The sequence below is a fragment of the Entelurus aequoreus genome, linkage group LG03 (assembly GCF_033978785.1).
Source record: "Entelurus aequoreus isolate RoL-2023_Sb linkage group LG03, RoL_Eaeq_v1.1, whole genome shotgun sequence".
NCBI classification, from domain to species: domain Eukaryota; kingdom Metazoa; phylum Chordata; class Actinopteri; order Syngnathiformes; family Syngnathidae; genus Entelurus; species Entelurus aequoreus.
Genome location: NC_084733.1, coordinates 93,103,827 through 93,123,471, shown reverse-complemented (window position 1 = coordinate 93,123,471; position 19,645 = coordinate 93,103,827). Strand labels below are relative to the sequence as shown.

At 33.8% G+C, this 19,645-nt stretch overlaps 1 protein-coding gene across 1 annotated transcript in view; it reads right to left on the bottom strand.

Moving 5' to 3' along the window:
* Positions 1 to 10,766, bottom strand: part of LOC133647133 (serine/threonine-protein kinase PAK 2-like) — a 71,760-nt gene extending 60,994 nt beyond the window's left edge. The window contains exon 1 of the mRNA XM_062043261.1: positions 10,564 to 10,766. The gene's annotated coding sequence lies outside the window, so the exon portion shown is untranslated. The remainder of the gene's footprint in view (positions 1 to 10,563) is intronic.
* Positions 10,767 to 19,645: the final 8,879 nt, after the last annotated feature.

Genomic DNA, 19,645 nt, shown 5'->3' with positions numbered 1-19,645 from the left:
CTTACATCCACCTGCGCTGTTGTGGTGTGTGAACGCTGGCCGAGCTGGGACACGTTCTTCTTCTCTCACTGCAGGAATCTCAGTCATAGCTGCAGGGCTGCGACTGCGGACTTCCAGCACGGAGGCCAAACCTCACGCTTTCAGTCTGACACTCACCCGATTTAACCCATTCTCGTGACTAACTCTGATTGACCGACCAAGATAACCAATCCCAGACTAATCCATCACTACCCAAAAGCAGTGAAGTTGTCACGTTGTGTAAATAGTCAATAAAAAGAGAATACAACAAATCCTTTTCAACGTATATTCAATTGAATAGACTGCAAAGACAAGATATTTCATGTTCACACTGAGAAACTTTGTTATTTTTTGCAAATATGAGCTCATTTGGAAATTGATGCCTGCGACATGTTTCAAAAAAGCTGGCACAAGTGGCAAAAAAGAGTGAGAAAGTTGAGGAATGCTCGTCAAAAGACTTATTTGGAACACCCCACAGGTGAACAGGCTAATTGGGAACAGGTGGGTGCCATGATTGGGTATTGACGGATGCATATATCCACATTTATCCATAATTAAGAGTTACTTCTTTTATATGACTATAGTCATATTTTAAATAGCTAATGTTCCATCTTGTACTCTTTTCCTTTTTTGCATCATCTCATGACAAAGTGCTTGCACTGTGGACGGCCTTGAAGTAGGAGGCAGAGAAGAGGAGTCCTCCCTGCTTCCCTTCTCGGGCCGACTTGAGATAACGGACACAATGGGCATCTGTGCGGGCGTGAGGACCGATCTGGACCGGGCTAAGGAACGCTTGGGTGCTGGGTTGGTCTCAGGTTTGTCCTCTAAGCTTTGAGAATAAACCACAAAATACCAACTACTGCCTGTTGATTGAATATAAACGTCAGTTTATTGCCATAAAAAGAATCTGGGAGAGACTAGCAATTTGAATTCCCCATTGGAGGAATGCTGGTCGACGCAACAGTATAAAAGCAGCTTCCGTGAAATGCTCAGTCGTTCACAAACAAGGACGGGGGCGAGGGTCACCACTTTGTCGACAAATGCCTGAGCAAATTGTTGAAGAACAACATTTCTCAACAAGGAATTTAGGGATTTCACCATCTACGCTCCGTAATATCATCAAACGGTTCAGAGAATCTGGAGAAATCACTGCACGTAAGCCATGATATTACACACCTTGGATCCCTCAGGCGGTACTGCACCAAAAAGCCACATCGGTGTGTAAAGGATATCACCACGTGGGCTCAGGAACACTTCAGAAAACCACTGTCAGTAACTACAGTTGGTCGCTACATCTGTAAATGCAAGTTAAAACTCTACTATGCGAAGCCAAAGGCATTTTTCAACAACACCCTGACTTAAACGTGTGGACAATGCTGATGAAACAAGTCCATGTGAGAAAACCAACACCTTTAAATGAACTGCACCAATTTAGTGGTCAAGTGGTCAAGCAGAAGCTTGTGGATGGCTACCAAAAGCGCCTTATTGCGGGTAAACTTGCCAAGGGACATGTAAGCAAATATTAACATTGCTGTATGTATACTTTTGATTAGTCACATTTTCAGTAGACTCATAATAAATTCATAAAAGAAGCAAACTTCATGAATGTTCTTTGTGAGCAACAAGTATGTGCTCCAATCACTACATCACAAAAAAATAAGAGTTGTAGAAATGATTGTAAAGTCAAGACAGCCATGACAAGATGTCCTTTACACGTGTATGTACACTTTTGACCACCACTGTATATTTAACTTATAAGAATACACTTATGAATTTAATTTCAGTTTTAATTAACAACCACATTGTCATTATTTACAGAATTAAATAAAATTAAAGCTGCAAGCAGCGATGGACGGGACCGACTTTGAGGGCTCATAAAATCCAAACCGGAGCAGTAATTAAAACTCTTTCATCAACTTTTAATCAGAAGGGTTCAATCTCTCTCCTGTGCTAATTTGAAGCCGACACGACAAACGCGCTCAGAGGAGATAATGTTTGAAAAAAGGTGACTGTTTTTACTCAACTTTTGTTTTGAAGGTGGAATTGCAAACTTCCTGTTGATTTTTGCTGAGGGTTGTCAGTGTATGAAATCTAGGTCTAAGTGAGACCTACATAGAGGTTTTTGTTTCATGTCTCTACGACATTCCTACTGGAAGTTACAGGCAGTTTTGTCTGTGTTTTCTTCCTAGGAGCAGATTTGTCTGTGTTTTCTTCCTAGGGGGCACTAGAGCGCAATTTTGAGTTTTGGGGTTGGTTTTTTTATTAGATCGCAATTTTTGCCAGTCCTGATGTGTGTGTCCAGTTTGGTGAGTTTTGAAGCATGTTAAGGGGGTCAAATTATAGCTCAAAGAGGCAAAGGTGACTGTTTTTACAAAACTTTTGTTTTGAAGGGGGAATTGCAAACTTCCTGTTGATTTTTGCTGGGGGTTGTCAGTGTATGAAATCTAGGTCTAAGTGAGACCTACATAGAGGTTTTTTTTCATGTCTCTACGACCTTCCTACTGGAAGTTACAGGCAGTTTTGTCTGTGTTTTCTTCCTACGAGTAGTTTTGTCTGTGTTTTCTTCCTAGGGGGCACTAGAGCGCAATTTTGAGTTTTGGGGTTGGTTTTTTTTATTAGATCGCAATTTTTGCCAGTCCTGATGTGTGTGTCCAGTTTTGGTGAGTTTTGAAGCATGTTAAGGGGGTCAAATTATAGCTCAAAGAGGCAAAGGTGACTGTTTTTACAAAACTTTTGTTTTGAAGGTGGAATTGCAAACTTCCTGTTGATTTTTGCTGGGGGTTGTCAGTGTATGAAATCTAGGTCTAAGTGAGACCTACATAGAGGTTTTTGTTTCATGTCTCTACGACATTCCTACTGGGAGTTAGAGGCAGTTTTGTCTGTGTTTTCTTCCAAGGGGGCGCTAGAGCGCAATTTTGAGGTTTGGTTTTTGATTAGATCGCAATTTTCGCCAGTCCTGATGTGTGTGTCCAATTTGGTGACTTTTGAAGCATGTTAAGGGGGTCAAATTACAGCTCAAAGAGGCGGCGGTATAATAATAAAATGCTAGAAATTCAATAGGGTCCTCTGTCCCAAAGGGACTCGGTCCCTAATAATGCAGACGGCGCTCATCTAGGGATGGTCACTTTTTCAACACGCCCCAAAGACTTGGGGGTCAACTAGCCGACCCAAAACCCACACACACGCGAGCACGTCCTCACAGACGCACAATCACACGTCAATCTGTTTACAGGAAGTGGACGGTGAGTCTTTTGTGTTCCGCTTCTATAAAAGGAGATTGTGCAGAGGACTTCCAGCTGGAAGAAGTGATGATGACGACGCCTGCACACACGTCGGACACTCGCGGACAAAAAGAAACACGCACAACAGGAAGAAAGAAACACACTCGCAGAAATAAACACACAACAGGAAGAAAGAAACACACAATGTGAAGTGACCACTCAGTGGTGTCTGGCAGTGAGTGAAGTGTAAACTTCACTTCCTGTTATTCAAACATAACTTCAGTCTCTTCCACATCGCTGCTCACACTGGCCATTGTTTCCCATGGATTGCCTTAAAGGGTCAAAGCCTAGGTCATTAGCTCACAATCTTCCACACATGCTAACTGTTAGCATGTTAGCATTCCGAAAAATGTTGTTGGTTGGTTCGGGCGACCCAAAACGTAGAAGAGCCGCATAAAATTAAAAGTCTTATATAAGTGTTATGATGAAGACAACACATGATGTAAGTGTCTATATTAGCTATATTAGCCTACTATCAAAATGACTTTAAAAGTCTTATATAAGTGTTATGATGAAGGCAACACATGATGTAAGTGTCTATATTAGCTATATTAGCCTACTATCAAAATGACTTTAAAAGTCTTATGTAAGTGTTATAATGAAGACAACACATGATGTAAGTGTCTATATTAGCTATATTAGCCTACTATCAAAATGACTTTAAAAGTTTTATATAAGTGTTATAATGAAGACAACACATGATGTAAGTGTCTATATTAGCTATATTAGCCTACTATCAAAATGACTTTAAAAGTCTTATATAAGTTATAATGAAGGCAACACATGATGAAAGTGTCTATATTAGCTATAATAGCCTACTATCAAAATGACTTTAAAAGTCTTATATAAGTTATAATGAAGGCAACACATGATGTAAGTGTCTATATTAGCTATAATAGCCTACTATCAAAATGACTTTAAAAGTCTTGTATAAGTGTTATAATGAAGGCAACACATGATGTAAGTGTCTATATTAGCTATATTAGCCTACTATCAAAATGACTTTAAAAGTCTTATATAAGTGTTATAATGAAGACAACACATGATGTAAGTGTCTATATTAGCTATATTAGCCTACTGTCAAAATGACTTTAAAAGTCTTATATAAGTGTTATAATGAAGGCAACACATGATGTAAGTGTCTATATTAGCTATATTAGCCTACTATCAAAATGACTTTAAAAGTCTTATATAAGTGTTATAATGAAGACAACACATGATGTAAGTGTCTATATTAGCTATATTAGCCTACTGTCAAAATGACTTTAAAAGTCTTATATAAGTGTTATAATGAAGACAACACATGATGTAAGTGTCTATATTAGCTATAATAGCCTACTATCAAAATGACTTTAAATAAATAAAATGACTTTAAAAGTCTTATATAAGTTATGATGAAGACAACACATGATGTAAGTGTCTATATTAGCTATAATAGCCTACTATCAAAATGACTGTGTCACAGGCTGAAGCAAATCTTCGTTGACAGAAATGTTGAAATGTAATATTTATTCTACACATTTTTACATTAGAAAATATTAGTAAAACTTCTCAGAGGGTGAGATAACTCCTGGAAATGAGTGTCTTAGAATGGCCAAAGGTATAGATGTGTGTGTCCAAGTTAAAGGAAACGGCAGGCTGTCTTCTTCTAATAGATTTATTACAATCTTTGTAAGCTGGGTAATATTTGCTGTGGTCTGGAACAACATGGCACACAAACAACTATCAGAAATGCAGCCGATATTACATACAGATAATGTGTCATGTGACATGCAAAACTAGAGGATGAAAGTAAAGGAAATTAAGCAATATGTACATACAGCTAGCCTAAATAGCATGTTAGCATCGATTAGCTTGCAGTCATGCAGTGACCAAATATGCCTGATTAGCACTCCAACAAGTCAATAACATCAACAAAGCTCACCTTTGCGCATTCACGCACAGCATAAAACTTTTGGTGGACAAAATGAGACAAAGGAGTGGAATATTTGACATGTACACAAACTGTTGCATCACAGTCCACACTATGGTGAGTTCAAGAACCACGGAAATTAGCAGGACAAAACGATGTTCACCAAATACTGTCATCAGTGAAGCATACACACAAACATATTAAACATTTCTAACAATTGGGAAGGTTTTGCTTATAGACAAAGTATATTTTATTTTCATGTTTGTTTTATTTAACTAGGATGTTTCAAAGTTTACAATGTTAAAATATAAGAGGAATACAAGTTTATTGCATTCAAAAGGGTATACTTTCAATATTATCATGTATCACCATACCAAAAGCTTTCGTAACAAAGACACAAATTAACCTCTATACATCCATCCATCCATTTTCTACCGCTTGTCCCTTACGGGGTCGCGGGGGGTGCTGGAGCCTATCCCAGCTGCACACTATACATGTCCAGCATTCAAATATTACAATTAGTCTGCAGGCTCTAAAGCACAGGTGTCAAACTCAAGGTCCGGGGGCCAGATCTGGCCCGCAAAACCAGGAAATGATATGTGTCAATAAAGTAGTTCATATTTTCTCACTAAATGTCATTGATTTTTTTCGGGTGGTTGGGGGCGGGGGGTGTGGTTGGGGGCGTGGTTAAGAGGGGAGGAGTATATTTACAGCTAGAATTCACCAACTCGAGTATTTCATATATATATATATATATATATATATATATATATATATATATATATATATATATATATATATACATACATACACATACATACATACATACATACATATATATATACATACATACATATATATATATATTAGAGATGTCCGATAATATCGGTCTGCCGATATTATCGGCCGATAAATGCGTTAAAATGTAATATCGGAAATTATCAGTATCGTTTTTTTTATTATCAGTATCGGGTTTTTTTGGGTTTTTTTGTTTTTTTTTATTAAATCCACATAAAAAACACAAGATACACTTACAATTAGTGCACCAACCCAAAAAACCTCCCTCCCCCCATTTCTTTCTGTTATTAATATTCTGCTTCCTACATTTTATATCAATATATATCAATACAGTCTGCAAGGGATACAGTCCGTAAGCACACATGATTGTGCGTGCTGCTGCTCCACTAATAATACTAACCTTTAACACTTAATTTTAAACATTTTCATTAATTACTAGTTTCTATGTAACTGTTTTTATATTGTTTTACTTTCTTTTTTATTCAAGAAAATGTTTTTAATTTAGTTATCTTATTTTATTTGATTCATTTTTTTAAAAAGTACCTTATCTTCACCATACCTGGTTGTCCAAATTAGGCATAATAATGTGTTAATTCCACGACTGTATATATCGGTATCGGTTGATATCGGTATCGGTAATTAAAGAGTTGGACAATATCGGCATATCGGATATCGGCAAAAAGCCATTATCGGACGTCCCTAATATATATATATACATACATACATACATACATATATATATATATATATATACATACATACATACATACACATATATACATATATATAAATATATATATATATATATATATATATATGTATATATATAGTATATATATGTATGAAATACTTGACTTTCAGTGAATTCTAGCTATCTATATAAATATATATTTATTTTATTATACATATAAATAAAAGAAATACTTGAATTTCAGTGTTCCGGAGGCTATCCAGTAGATGGCAATATTGTCCTGTTTAAGAGTGTCACAACATTGCTGTTTACGGCAGACGAACTGCTTTACGGTAGACGAAAACGTGACTGCTGTTGTCGTGTGTTGTCACCGCGCTGGGAGGACGTTAATGAAACTGCCTAACAATAAACCCGCATAAGAAACCAAGAACTCGCCCTCGATCATTCTACAGTTATGACGTGATTGGGCAGGCACGCTGTTGATATCGTGGGAAAGCGGACGTGAAAACAGACTGTCGCCGCTGTCCCCGCTCAGGTCCGCATGGAGCTGGAGGGGGCGTGGCCTCCAGCTCCGGCTGAATTCCGGGAGTTTATCAGGAGAAAATTTCTTCCGGGAGGTTATCGCGAGAGGCGCTGAATTCCGGGAGTCTCCCGGTAAAACCAGGGCATACATACATTTTATATTTAACGCTTAAATCTCTGGAGTCTACATTAACTTCAAATCTATCCCTCATTTCAAAATGTTTTAGTTTTTTTATGTTGTTTTTTTGTTTGTTTTCCGCCCTTTTTCGTCAAACAAAACTATGTTTTTAATGGCAAACACACAAAATATGCAAAATCTTCCACCAAAAATATTTTCTTAGTGTAATATTTGATGTGACGTAATGGGAACCTTGGATAGGTCAATAATTCATAATAACATTGATTTTGATTCAATATTATGTTTTGAGCAATGACAGTTTGAAAGAAAAAAAAAAACAGCTTTGTTTTATTAGTCAACATTGCAACTTTTTCTAAATTACATTTCACCTTTAAGCTTTTTTTATTTCACTTTTGTTATGTTTTTGTTTATTTGAATAGTATTTTTAGAATGTGCCGTGGGCCTTTAACACATTAGCTGTGGGCCGCAAATGGCCTCCGGGGCACACTTTTAACACCCCTGCTATAGATAATAACAAATTAAATGTGATAAATCTATGGATAAAAAGCAGCATAACTCTCTCTCTCTCTGTCTCTGCCCCTCCCTCACCAATGCTGCTGTTTGTTTTGTTTTTAACCCTTTCTTAACCCTGAACGTACATTGAAAATACACGCAACCCTAACTCAAAATGCCGGACATTTGAGGCATTCAAAGTCCTACTGAAAGCCACTACTAGCGACCACGCAGTCTGATAGTTTATATATCAATGATGAAATCTTAACATTGCAACACATGCCAATACGGCCGGGTTAACTTATAAAGTGACATTTTAAATTTCCCGCTAAACTTCCGGTTGAAAACGCCTTTGGGTGATGACGTATGCGCGTGACGTAGCCAGTGAAACAGAAGTATCCGCCCCCCATTGAATACAATACAAAATAGCTGTTTTCCTCTCATAATTCCACAGTATTCTGGACATCTGTGTTGGTGAATCTTTTGCAAAGAAGAAAGTTGTAGGTGGGATCGGTGTATTAGCGGCGGACTACAGCAACACAACCAGGAAGACTTTGACTCGGATAGCAGACGCGCTAGCCGACGTTAGCCACCGACCGCACGGATGATCGTGGAACGCAGGTGAGCACGGGTGTTGATGAGCAGATGAGGGCTGGCTGGCGTAGGTGGAGCGCTAATGTTTTTATCATAGCTCTGTGAGGTCCCGTTTTACTAAGTTAGCTTCAATGGCGTCATTAGCAACAGCATTTTTAAGCTTCGCCAAGCTGGGAAGCATTAACCGTGTATTTACATGTCCATGGTTTAATAGTATTGTTGATTTTCTGTCTATCCTTCCAGTCAGGGGTTTATGTATTTTGTTTCTATCTGCATTTGAGCCCGATGCTATCACGTTAGCTCCCTAGCTAAGTTAGCTTCAATGGCGTCATTAGCAACAGCATTGTTAACCTTCGCCAGGCTGGAAAGCATTAACCGTGTATTTACATGTCCATGGTTCTATAGTATTGTTGATCTTCTGTCTATCCTTCCAGTCAGGGATTTATTTATTTTCTTTCTATATGCAGTTAAGCACGATGCTATCACGTTAGCTCCGTAGCTAAAGTGTTTCGCCGATGTATTGTCGTGGAGATAAAAGTCACTGTGAATGTCCATTTCGCGTTCTCGACTCTCATTTTCAAGAGGATATAGTATCCCAGGTGGTTTAAAATACAAATCCGTGATCCACAATAGAAAAAGGAGAGAGTGTGGAATCCAATGAGCCAGCTCGTACCTAAGTTACGGTCAGAGCGAAAAAAGATATGTCTTGCACTGCATTCTAGTCCGTCACTCTCACGTTCCTCATCCACGAATCTTTCATCCTCGCTCAAATTAATGGGTATGTCTTGCACTGCATTCTAGTCCGTCACTCTCACGTTCCTCATCCACGAATCTTTCATCCTCGCTCAAATTAATGGGTATGTCTTGCACTGCATTCTAGTCCGTCACTCTAACGTTCCTCATCCACGAATCTTTCATCCTCGCTCAAATTAATGGGTATGTCTTGCACTGCATTCTAGTCCGTCACTCTCACGTACCTCATCCACAAATCTTTCATCCTCGCTCAAATTAATGGGTATGTCTTGCACTGCATTCTAGTCCATCACTCTAACGTTCCTCATCCACGAATCTTTCATACTCACTCAAATTAATGGGGTAATCGTCGCTTTCTCGGTCCGAATCGCTCTAGCTGCATTGAAAATAGGAAAATATGAGGAGGCGATAAACTGACTACGTCACGCTACTTCCGGTAGGGGCAAGGCTTTTTTTTATCAGAGACCAAAAGTTGCGAACTTTATCGTCGTCGTTCTATACTAAATCCCTTCAGCAAAAATATGGCAATATCGCGAAATGATCAAATATGACACATAGAATGGATCTGCTATACCCGTTTAAATAAATAAAAAATTCATTTTAGTAGGCCCTTAAGAAACTCCGCAAAAGAGGACATGTCCGGGGAAAAGAGGACGTCTAGCCATAAGTGCCATGTGGCCCTCAATGAAAACCAGTTTGACACCCCTGGTCTCGATGTTTACGTTTGTGGAAAAGCAGCTAGGGCAATATAAAAGAAACATATCCAAAAAAAAATGTCTAATGACCCAAAAATGTGAAAACATTGCAGTATCTCTGCGGAACCCCTTGTGCTCTTTTGGATTAAAGGTGACTAGAATGTTCAAATCAGGTTTAAAAACTTATTTAGAAGGTAAACTAAACCGTTTTTGAAGATGTAGCCATGAAAATATCCGATTTATAATTCATCCTCATTTAGGCAAGGTCAGGGCCGGAAGTAGTCATGTGAAAAATAAACATTACAACTTGTGACACACCGGAAGTGACCAGCGGAGACATAAAGAAGGGAGTTAGATTTAAATAAACTCCCTTTCTGCCTACTCCTTTTCACGCGTGTGAACATGTAGTGTGTCACTTAGTCAACATGTTAGCAGCGAATGTAGCATTTAGTCAACATGTTAGCGGCTAAACTAGTAGACATGTTAGCAGCGAAACTAGCATTGTCAGCGTTCAAACTGGACAAAGTTGCCGCAAGCGGCGTTTCAGAATCAACTTTCCAACAACCTTCACATATCCATAAAGCAAACAACTCGCCACAATAATAGTTCTGATATTCATATCATTTTCATAAATCCAGTAAGTCAAGAGAAGAGCAAAGAGAACTCACCGCAAAAATAACAGGGTGCGCTTGATTCAAACTCCGCCCCCTTTTCCCCCACGTGACCAAAAAGAGGAAGTCCAGATAAAATGATTGCCTTGAGGGTATTTAAAAAAAACAAAACCGCTTTCGTTTTGAAGACGCGTCTTTCTTCCTGCTGCCTGCCGGTACGAGGAAGGGAGTGCGAGAGGAAGCGGAAAAACGTCGTACGGTTTGAGGGCGAGCGGCTTCCGTAGAAGCACCGCGGCGCGTAAACACAACTGAGTTCAAACACGTTGGCCGCAACCCCGGTTGAGCTTTTCAAAATAAATGCACTAAACCATAAACTAGGAGCGAAAACATACTTTAAAGTTTAAAGTATGTTTTCGCTCCTAGTTTATGATAACATGTCCAGCCCCCGAGCATCCAAAATCCGGCCCACGGGAAGTCCCAAGTTAAAAAAAAATATATATATTTTTTTATTTTTTTAAATCTTTAATTTCTAATCCATTTTCTACCGCTTGTTACTCTCGGTGTCTCCAAGCCGCTCAGGCAAATCATATTGTCTAAAAATTAATTTCCCCATCGATAACGTGACAATGTTAAATGTTGATGAGCATCAATGTTAATTGATGTTAAATGACAAAACGGATTAACTCGCTGGAATATAAAGACAATGTGTATATGTGTATATATATATATATATATATATATATATATATATATATATATATATATATATATATGTATATATATATATACATACAGCCCGGCCCCCGGCCAAATTTTTTTAACCCCGAGTCAAAAAGTTTGGGGACCCCTGCTTTAAACCCTCCACGTCAATCATAACATGTTACTAATATGTAACATGTTATGTGAAATATTAAGTGCTGAATCCATGTGGACCACACATGTTTCCAAATGTCCAGAACAAAATGTGTCATTGCGGAACCTTATTGTTTATTGTTTATTGAGGATCCCCATTAGCAGACACACAAACACCAGGCTAGTCTCCCTGGGGTCCTTTTCAAAAAAAAAAAAAATTTTTATTTTTTTATTTTTTTTATTGAACAACAAACATACATTTATAATTCACACAAAATTCAAATCACTTTCAACATCAAGGAAATAAAACAAAAGCAAATACAGATAGAGTAATAAAACAAAACAAAAAATGGGGGGAAAAAAGGACTACCTACAGAGCCCCTAAAAGGACATGGGGGAATTTTTTTTTTTTTTATTATTATTTTTTTTTTAGACATGTATCTCGTGCGCACGAGATACATGTCTAAAAAAATAAAATTAAAATTAAAATTATAATTTTTTTATATTTTTTTTTTATAACTTTATAAAAAGTTTCTCGTGCGAATGAGGACATGTCTAAAAAAAATTTTTAAAAAATTAAAATTAAACATTTTTTTAATTTTTTTTCTGTGCGCACGAGATACATGTCAAAAAAAAAAAAAAAAACTTTTTTTTTTTTTTTTTTATAACTTTATAAAAAGTTTCTCGTGCGCACCAGATACGTGTCTAAAAAAATGTTTTATTTTTTTATAACTTTATAAAAAGTTTCTCGTGCGCACGAGATACGTGTCTAAAAAAAAAAATTATAATTTTTTTTTTTTTATAACTTTATAAAAAGTTTCTCGTGCGCATGAGGACATGTCTAAAAAAAATTTAAAAAATTAAAATTATACTTTTTTTTTTTTTATAACTGTATAAAAAGTTTCTGTGTGCACGAGATACATGTCTAAAAAAATAATAATAATAATAATTTTTTATTTTATTTTTTATATAACTTTATAAAAAGTTTCTCGTGCGCACGAGATACGTGTCTAAAAAAAATTATATATATATTTTTTTATATAACTTTATAAAAAGTTTCTCGTGTGCACGAGATACGTGTCTAAAATTTTTTTTAATTTATTTAATTTTTTTATAACTTTATAAAAAGTTTCTCGTGCGCACGAGATACGTGTCTAAAAAAAAATAATATATTTTTAATTTTTTTATAACTTTATAAAAAGTTTCTCGTGCGCACGAGATACGTGTCTAAAAAAAATTATAATTTTTTTTTTTTATAACTCTATAAAAAGTTTCTCGTGCGCATGAGATACATGTCTAAATTTTTTTAAATTTTTGAATTTTTTTTATAACTTTATAAAAAGTTTCTCGTGCGCACGAGATACGTGTCTAAAAAAAATATATAATTTTTTTTTTTTTATAACTTTATAAAAAGTTTCTCGTGCGCACGAGATACGTGTCTAAAAAAAAATTACAATTTTTTTTTTTTTATAACTTTATAAAAAGTTTCTCGTGCGCATGAGGACATGTCTAAAAAAATTTAAAAAAATAAAAATTATACATTTTAAAAAAAAATTTTTTATAACTGTATAAAAAATTTCTGTGTGCACGAGATACATGTCTAAAAAAATAATAATAATAATTTTTTATTTTCTTTTTTATATAACTTTATAAAAAGTTTCTCGTGCGCACGAGATACGTGTCTACAAAAAATTATAAAAAATTTTTTTTATAACTTTATAAAAAGTTTCTCGTGCGCATGAGATACGTGTCTAAAAAAAAATATATATATATATATTTTTTTATAACTTTATAAAAAGTTTCTCGTGCGCACGAGATACGTGTCTAAAAAAAAATTATAATTTTTTTTTTTTTATAACTTTATAAAAAGTTTCTCGTGCGCACGAGATACGTGTCTAAAAAAAAATTATATATTTTTTTTTTTTATAACTTTATAAAATGTTTCTCGTGCGCATGAGGACATGTCTAAAAAAATGTAAAAAAATAAAAATTATACATTTTTTTAAGTTTTTTTTTATAACTGTATAAAAAGTTTCTGTGTGCACGAGATACATGTCTAAAAAAATAATAATAATAATTTTTTATTTTCTTTTTTATATAACTTTATAAAAAGTTTCTCGTGCGCACGAGATACGTGTCTACAAAAAATTATAAAAAAATTTTTTTATAACTTTATAAAAAGTTTCTCGTGCGCATGAGATACGTGTCTAAAATAAAAATTTTATTTTTTTTATTTTTTTATAACTTTATAAAAAGTTTCTCGTGCGCAAGAGATACGTGTCTAAAAAAAATTTATTTTTAATTTTTTTTTATAACTTTATAAAAAGTTTCTCGTGCGCACGAGATACGTGTCTAAAAAAAAATTATAATTTTTTTTTTTTTATAACTTTATAAAATGTTTCTCGTGCGCATGAGGACATGTCTAAAAAAATTTTAAAAAATAAAAATTATACATTTTTTTAATTTTGTTTTTATAACTGTATAAAAAGTTTCTGTGTGCACGAGATACATGTCTAAAAAAATAATAATAATAATTTTTTATTTTCTTTTTTATATAACTTTATAAAAAGTTTCTCGTGCGCACGAGATACGTGTCTACAAAAAATTATAAAACATTTTTTTTATAACTTTATAAAAAGTTTCTCGTGCGCATGAGATACGTGTCTAAAATAAAAATTATATTTTTTAAATTTTTTTATAACTTTATAAAAAGTTTCTCGTGCGCACGAGATACGTGTCTAAAAAAAATTTATTTTTAATTTTTTTTTATAACTTTATAAAAAGTTTCTCGTGCGCACGAGATACGTGTCTAAAAAAAAATTATAATTTTTTTTTTTTACAACTTTATAAAAAGTTTCTCGTGCGCACGAGACACGTGTCTAAAAAAAAAATTATATATATATTTTTTTTATAACTTTATAAAAAGTTTCTCGTGCGCACGAGATAAGTGTCTAAAAAAAATTATAATTTTTTTTTTTTTATAACTTTATAAAAAGTTTCTCGTGCGCACGAGATACGTGTCTAAAAAAAAAAAAAAAATTTTTTTTTTTATAACTTTATGAAAAGTTTCTCGTGCGCACGAGATACGTGTCTAAAAAAAAATTATAATTTTTTTTTTTTATAACTTTATAAAAAGTTTCTCGTGCGCACGAGATACGTGTCTAAAAAAAATTATTATTTTTTAAAAAATTTTATAACTTTATAAAAAGTTTCTCGTGCCCACGAGATACGTGTCTAAAAAAAAAATTATAATTTTTTTTTTTTTATAACTTTATAAAAAGTTTCTCGTGCGCATGAGGACATGTCTAAAAAAATTTAGAAAAATAAAAATTATACATTTTTTTAATTTTTTTTTATAACTTTATAAAAAGTTTCTGTGCGCACGAGATACATGTCTAAAAAAAAAAATAATAATTATTATTTTTGTATTTTTTTTAAAACTTTATAAAAAGTTTCTCGTGCGCATGAGATAAGTGTCTAAAAAAAATTATATATATATTTTTTTTTTTATAACTTTATAAAAAGTTTCTCGTGCGCACGAGATACGTGTCTAAAAAAAAATTATAATTTTTTTTTTTGTATAACTTTATAAAAATTTTCTCGTGCGCACGAGATACGTGTCTAAAAAAAATTATAATTTTTTAATTTTTTTATAACTTTATAAAAAGTTTCTCGTGCCCACGAGATATGTGTCTAAAAAAAAAATTATAACTTTTTTTTTTTTTATAACTTTATAAAAAGTTTCTCGTGCGCACGAGATACGTGTCTAAAAAATGTTTTAATTTTTTTAATTTTTTATAACTTTATAAAAAGTTTCTCGTGCGCACGAGATACGTGTCTAAAAAATGTTTTAATTTTTTTAATTTTTTATAACTTTATAAAAAGTTTCTCGTGCGCACGAGATACGTGTCTAAAAAATGTTTTAATTTTTTTAATTTTTTATAACTTTGTAAAAAGTTTCTCGTGCGCATGAGATACGTGTCTAAAAAATGTTTTAATTTTTTTAATTTTTTATAACTTTATAAAAAGTTTCTCGTGCGCACGAGATACGTGTCTAAAAAATGTTTTAATTTTTTTAATTTTTTATAACTTTGTAAAAAGTTTCTCGTGCGCACGAGATACGTGTCTAAAAAAAATTATAATTTTTAAATTTTTTTATAACTTTATAAAAAGTTTCTCGTGCCCACGAGATATGTGTCTAAAAAAAAAATTATAACTTTTTTTTTTTTTATAACTTTATAAAAAGTTTCTCGTGCGCACGAGATACGTGTCTAAAAAATGTTTTAATTTTTTTTTTTTTTATAACTTTATAAAAAGTTTCTCGTGCGCACGAGATACGTGTCTAAAAAAATAATAATATTTTTTTTTTTTTTTATAACTTTATAAAAAGTTTCTCGTGCGCACGAGATACGTGTCTAAAAAAAAATTATAATTTTTTTTTTTATAACTTTATAAAAAGTTTCTCGTGCGCACGAGATACGTGTCTAAAAAAAATTATTATTTTTTAAACATTTTCATAACTTTATAAAAAGTTTCTCGTGCGCACGAGATACGTGTCTAAAAAAAAAATTATAATTTTTTTTTTTTATAACTTTATAAAAAGTTTCTCGTGCGCACGAGATACGTGTCTAAAAAAAAAATTATAATTTTTTTTTTTTTTATAACTTTATAAAAAGTTTCTCATGCGCATGAGGACATGTCTAAAAAAATTTAAAAAAATAACAATTATACATTTTTTTTATTTTTTTTTATAACTTTATAAAAAGTTTCTGTGCGCACGAGATACATGTCTAAAAAAAAAATAATAATAATAATTTTTTTATTTTTTTTTAAACTTTATAAAAAGTTTCTCGTGCACACGAGATAAGTGTTTAAAAAAATTATATATATATATATTTTTTTATAACTTTATAAAAAGTTTCTCGTGCGCACGAGATACGTGTCTAAAAAAAAATTATAATTTTTTTTTTGTATAACTTTATAAAAAGTTTCTCGTGCGCACGAGATACGTGTCTAAAAAAATAAAAATAAAAATTATAAGAAATAAAATTTGCCCCATGTCCCTTTAGGGTCTCCGTAGCTACCTAAATCACTTTAAATGTTTTTAACAAGGATATCAATTTTAGGGCTTTTGTACTCTTAATCATTCTCCAACATTTGATTGATAATTGTATCCCATTAAGACAATTAGAAAATATAGGCCTTACTTTCACAAATGGGTCATTTTCAAAAGATACTTCAACATTTCTTGACTGATTTGAAAAATTCCAACACCAACCAATTCAGCTCATTTTCCTCCAAAAATCCCACTTTCCCCCAAATTCCAGGAAGTTCCAATTGAAATGAATGGGACATTTTTCCAAATTGCACAATTCCCACATTTTTTCCAACCGATTCAAACCATTTCAACATCAACACACTCAAATCATCCCGGAAATTCAAAAAACAATTTTTCCACGTTCAACAAATTTCCAGGAATTCCTGTTTTTCCCCCAAGCTTATTTCCAACCTTTTTTTAGTGTGATGACTCCTTTCGCATTTTTCAACTCGCTTCAACCGTTCCACGGTCAAAACATTCCTCTTAGTCGGGACAAAAACTTAGTAACATGAAAAATTCCCGGTTTTCCAGAAATTCTGTAATACAATTTTTCAATTAAAAAAAGTGTTAATACTTCAACATTTCTTGACCGATTTAAACAATTCCAACACCAACCAATTCAGCTCATTTTCCCCCCAAAAATCAAATTTTTCCCAAAATTCCCAAATTTCCAGGAAGTTCCCATTGAACTGAATGGAAATTTTTCCAAGTTGCACAATTCCCACATTTTCCAACCTATCCAAACCCTTCCAACATCAACACATTCCACTCATCCTGGACATTTAAACTAACACTTTCCCAAGTTCCAAACCAAATTCCAGTTTTCCTGGAAATTCAATCTCTTCAACATTCCAGGTTTTCCAGGACATTTTTCCCATTCAAAATGAATTGGCCATTTTTCAAACTTCCACCATTTCCACACAATCGATTCAAACCATTCCACCTTCAACACATTCCACTCATCCTGGACATTCAAACTATTGTTTTTCCAAGTTAAAAGAAATTCCAGGAATTACCCGAAATCCCGTTTTTTCAAATCCTTTTTTCACCCTTTTTTCTGTTGACTACTCCTTCCACAGTTTTCCACCCACTTCAACCGTTCTACCATCAAAACATTCCTCTTAATCACATTACCAGTTTTCCAGGAATTCCATAACACAATTTTTCAACTAAAACTGTTACTACTTCAACATTTCTTGACTGATTTGAAAAATTCCAACACGAACCATTTCAGCTCATTCAGAACATTCACATTTTGTAGCATTTAAAAAAAAAAATCCCGCTTTTTCCAAAATTTCCAGGAAGTTCCCATTGAACTGAATGGGACATTTTTCCAAGTTGCACAATTCCCACATTTTTCAACCTATTCAAACCATTCCACCTTCAACACATTCCACTCATCCTGGACATTCATTCCATCATTTTTTCAAGTTAAAAGAAATTCCAGGAATTCCCAGAAATCCCGTTTTTTTCAAACCCTTTTTTCTGTTGACTACTCCTTCCACAGTTTTCCACCCACTTCAACCGGTCTACCGTCAAAACATTCCTCTTAATCAAGACAAAAAACTAAGTTTTTTTTAAAACTGGAAAAATTTCCAGTTTTTCAGGAATTCCATAACACCATTTTTCAATTAAAACTGTTACTACTTGAGCATTTCTTGACTGATTTGAAAAATTCCAACACCAACCAATTCAGCTCATTTTCCTCCAAAAATCCCACTTTTCCCAAAATTCCAGGAAGTTCCCATTGAAATGAATGGGACATTTTTCCAAATTGCACAATTCACACCTTTTTTCCCAACCGATTCAAACCATTCCAACATCAACACATTCAAATCATCCTGGAAATTAAAAAAAAAATTTTTTTCCACGTTCAACAAATTTCCAGGAATTCCTGTTTTTCCCCCAACCTTATTTCCAACCTTTTTTAGTGTGATGACTCCTTTCACATTTTTCAACTCGCTTCAAGCGTTCCACGGTCAAAACATTCCTCTTAGTCGGGACAAAAACTTAGTAACATGAAAAATTCCTGGTTTTCCAGAAATTCCGTAATACAATTTTTCAATTAAAAAAAGTTTTACTACTTCAACATTTCTTGACCGATTTAAACAATTCCAGCACCAACCAATTCAGCTCATTTTCCCCCCAAAAATCAAATTTTTCCCAAAATTCCCAAATTTCCAGGAAGTTCCCATTGAACTGAATTGGAAATTTTTCCAAGTTGCACAATTCCCACATTTTTCAACCTACCCTTCCAACATCAACACATTCCACTCACCCTGGACATTCAAACTAACACTTTCCCAAGTTCCAAACCAAATTCCAGTTTTCCTGGAAATTCAATCTCTTCAACATTCCAGGTTTTCCAGGACATTTTTCCCATTCAAAATGAATTGGCCATTTTTCAAACTTCCACCATTTCCACACAATCGATTCAAACCATTCCACCTTCAACACATTCCACTCATCCTGGACATTCAAACTATTGTTTTTCCAAGTTAAAAGAAATTCCAGGAATTCCCCGAAATCCCGTTTTTTCAAATCCTTTTTTCACCCTTTTTTCTGTTGACTACTCCTTCCACAGTTTTCCACCCACTTCAACCGTTCTACCATCAAAACATTCCTCTTAATCAAGACAAAAAACAAAGTTGTTTTTTTAACTGGAAAAATTTCCAGTTTTTTCAGGAATTCCATAACACACTTTCTCAATTAAAAATCTTACTACTTCAACATTTCTTGACTGATTTGAAAAATTCCAACACCTACCATTTCAGCTCATTCAGAACATTCACATTTTGTAGCATTTAAAAAAAAAATCCCGCTTTTTCCAAAATTTCCAGGAAGTTCCCATTGAACTGAATGGGACATTTTTCCAAGTTGCACAATTCCCACATTTTCCAACCTATTCAAAGCATTCCAACATCAACACATTCCACTCATCCTGGACATTCAAACTAACACTTTCCCAAGTTCCAAACCAAATTCCAGTTTTCCTGGAAATTCAAACTCTTCAACATTGAAACTATTCTTCCATTCACACTACATTCTGTCAGCATTTCCCTTCAACTTCAGCATTGAAGCATTCACACCTCGTTTAGTTCTTAAATGCTTTTTTTCTTTTACTAGGAATAGTCCTAATATTTAAATGAGGAGTATTCCCTGCGAAACCGGAAGTGACGTAAAGACGCC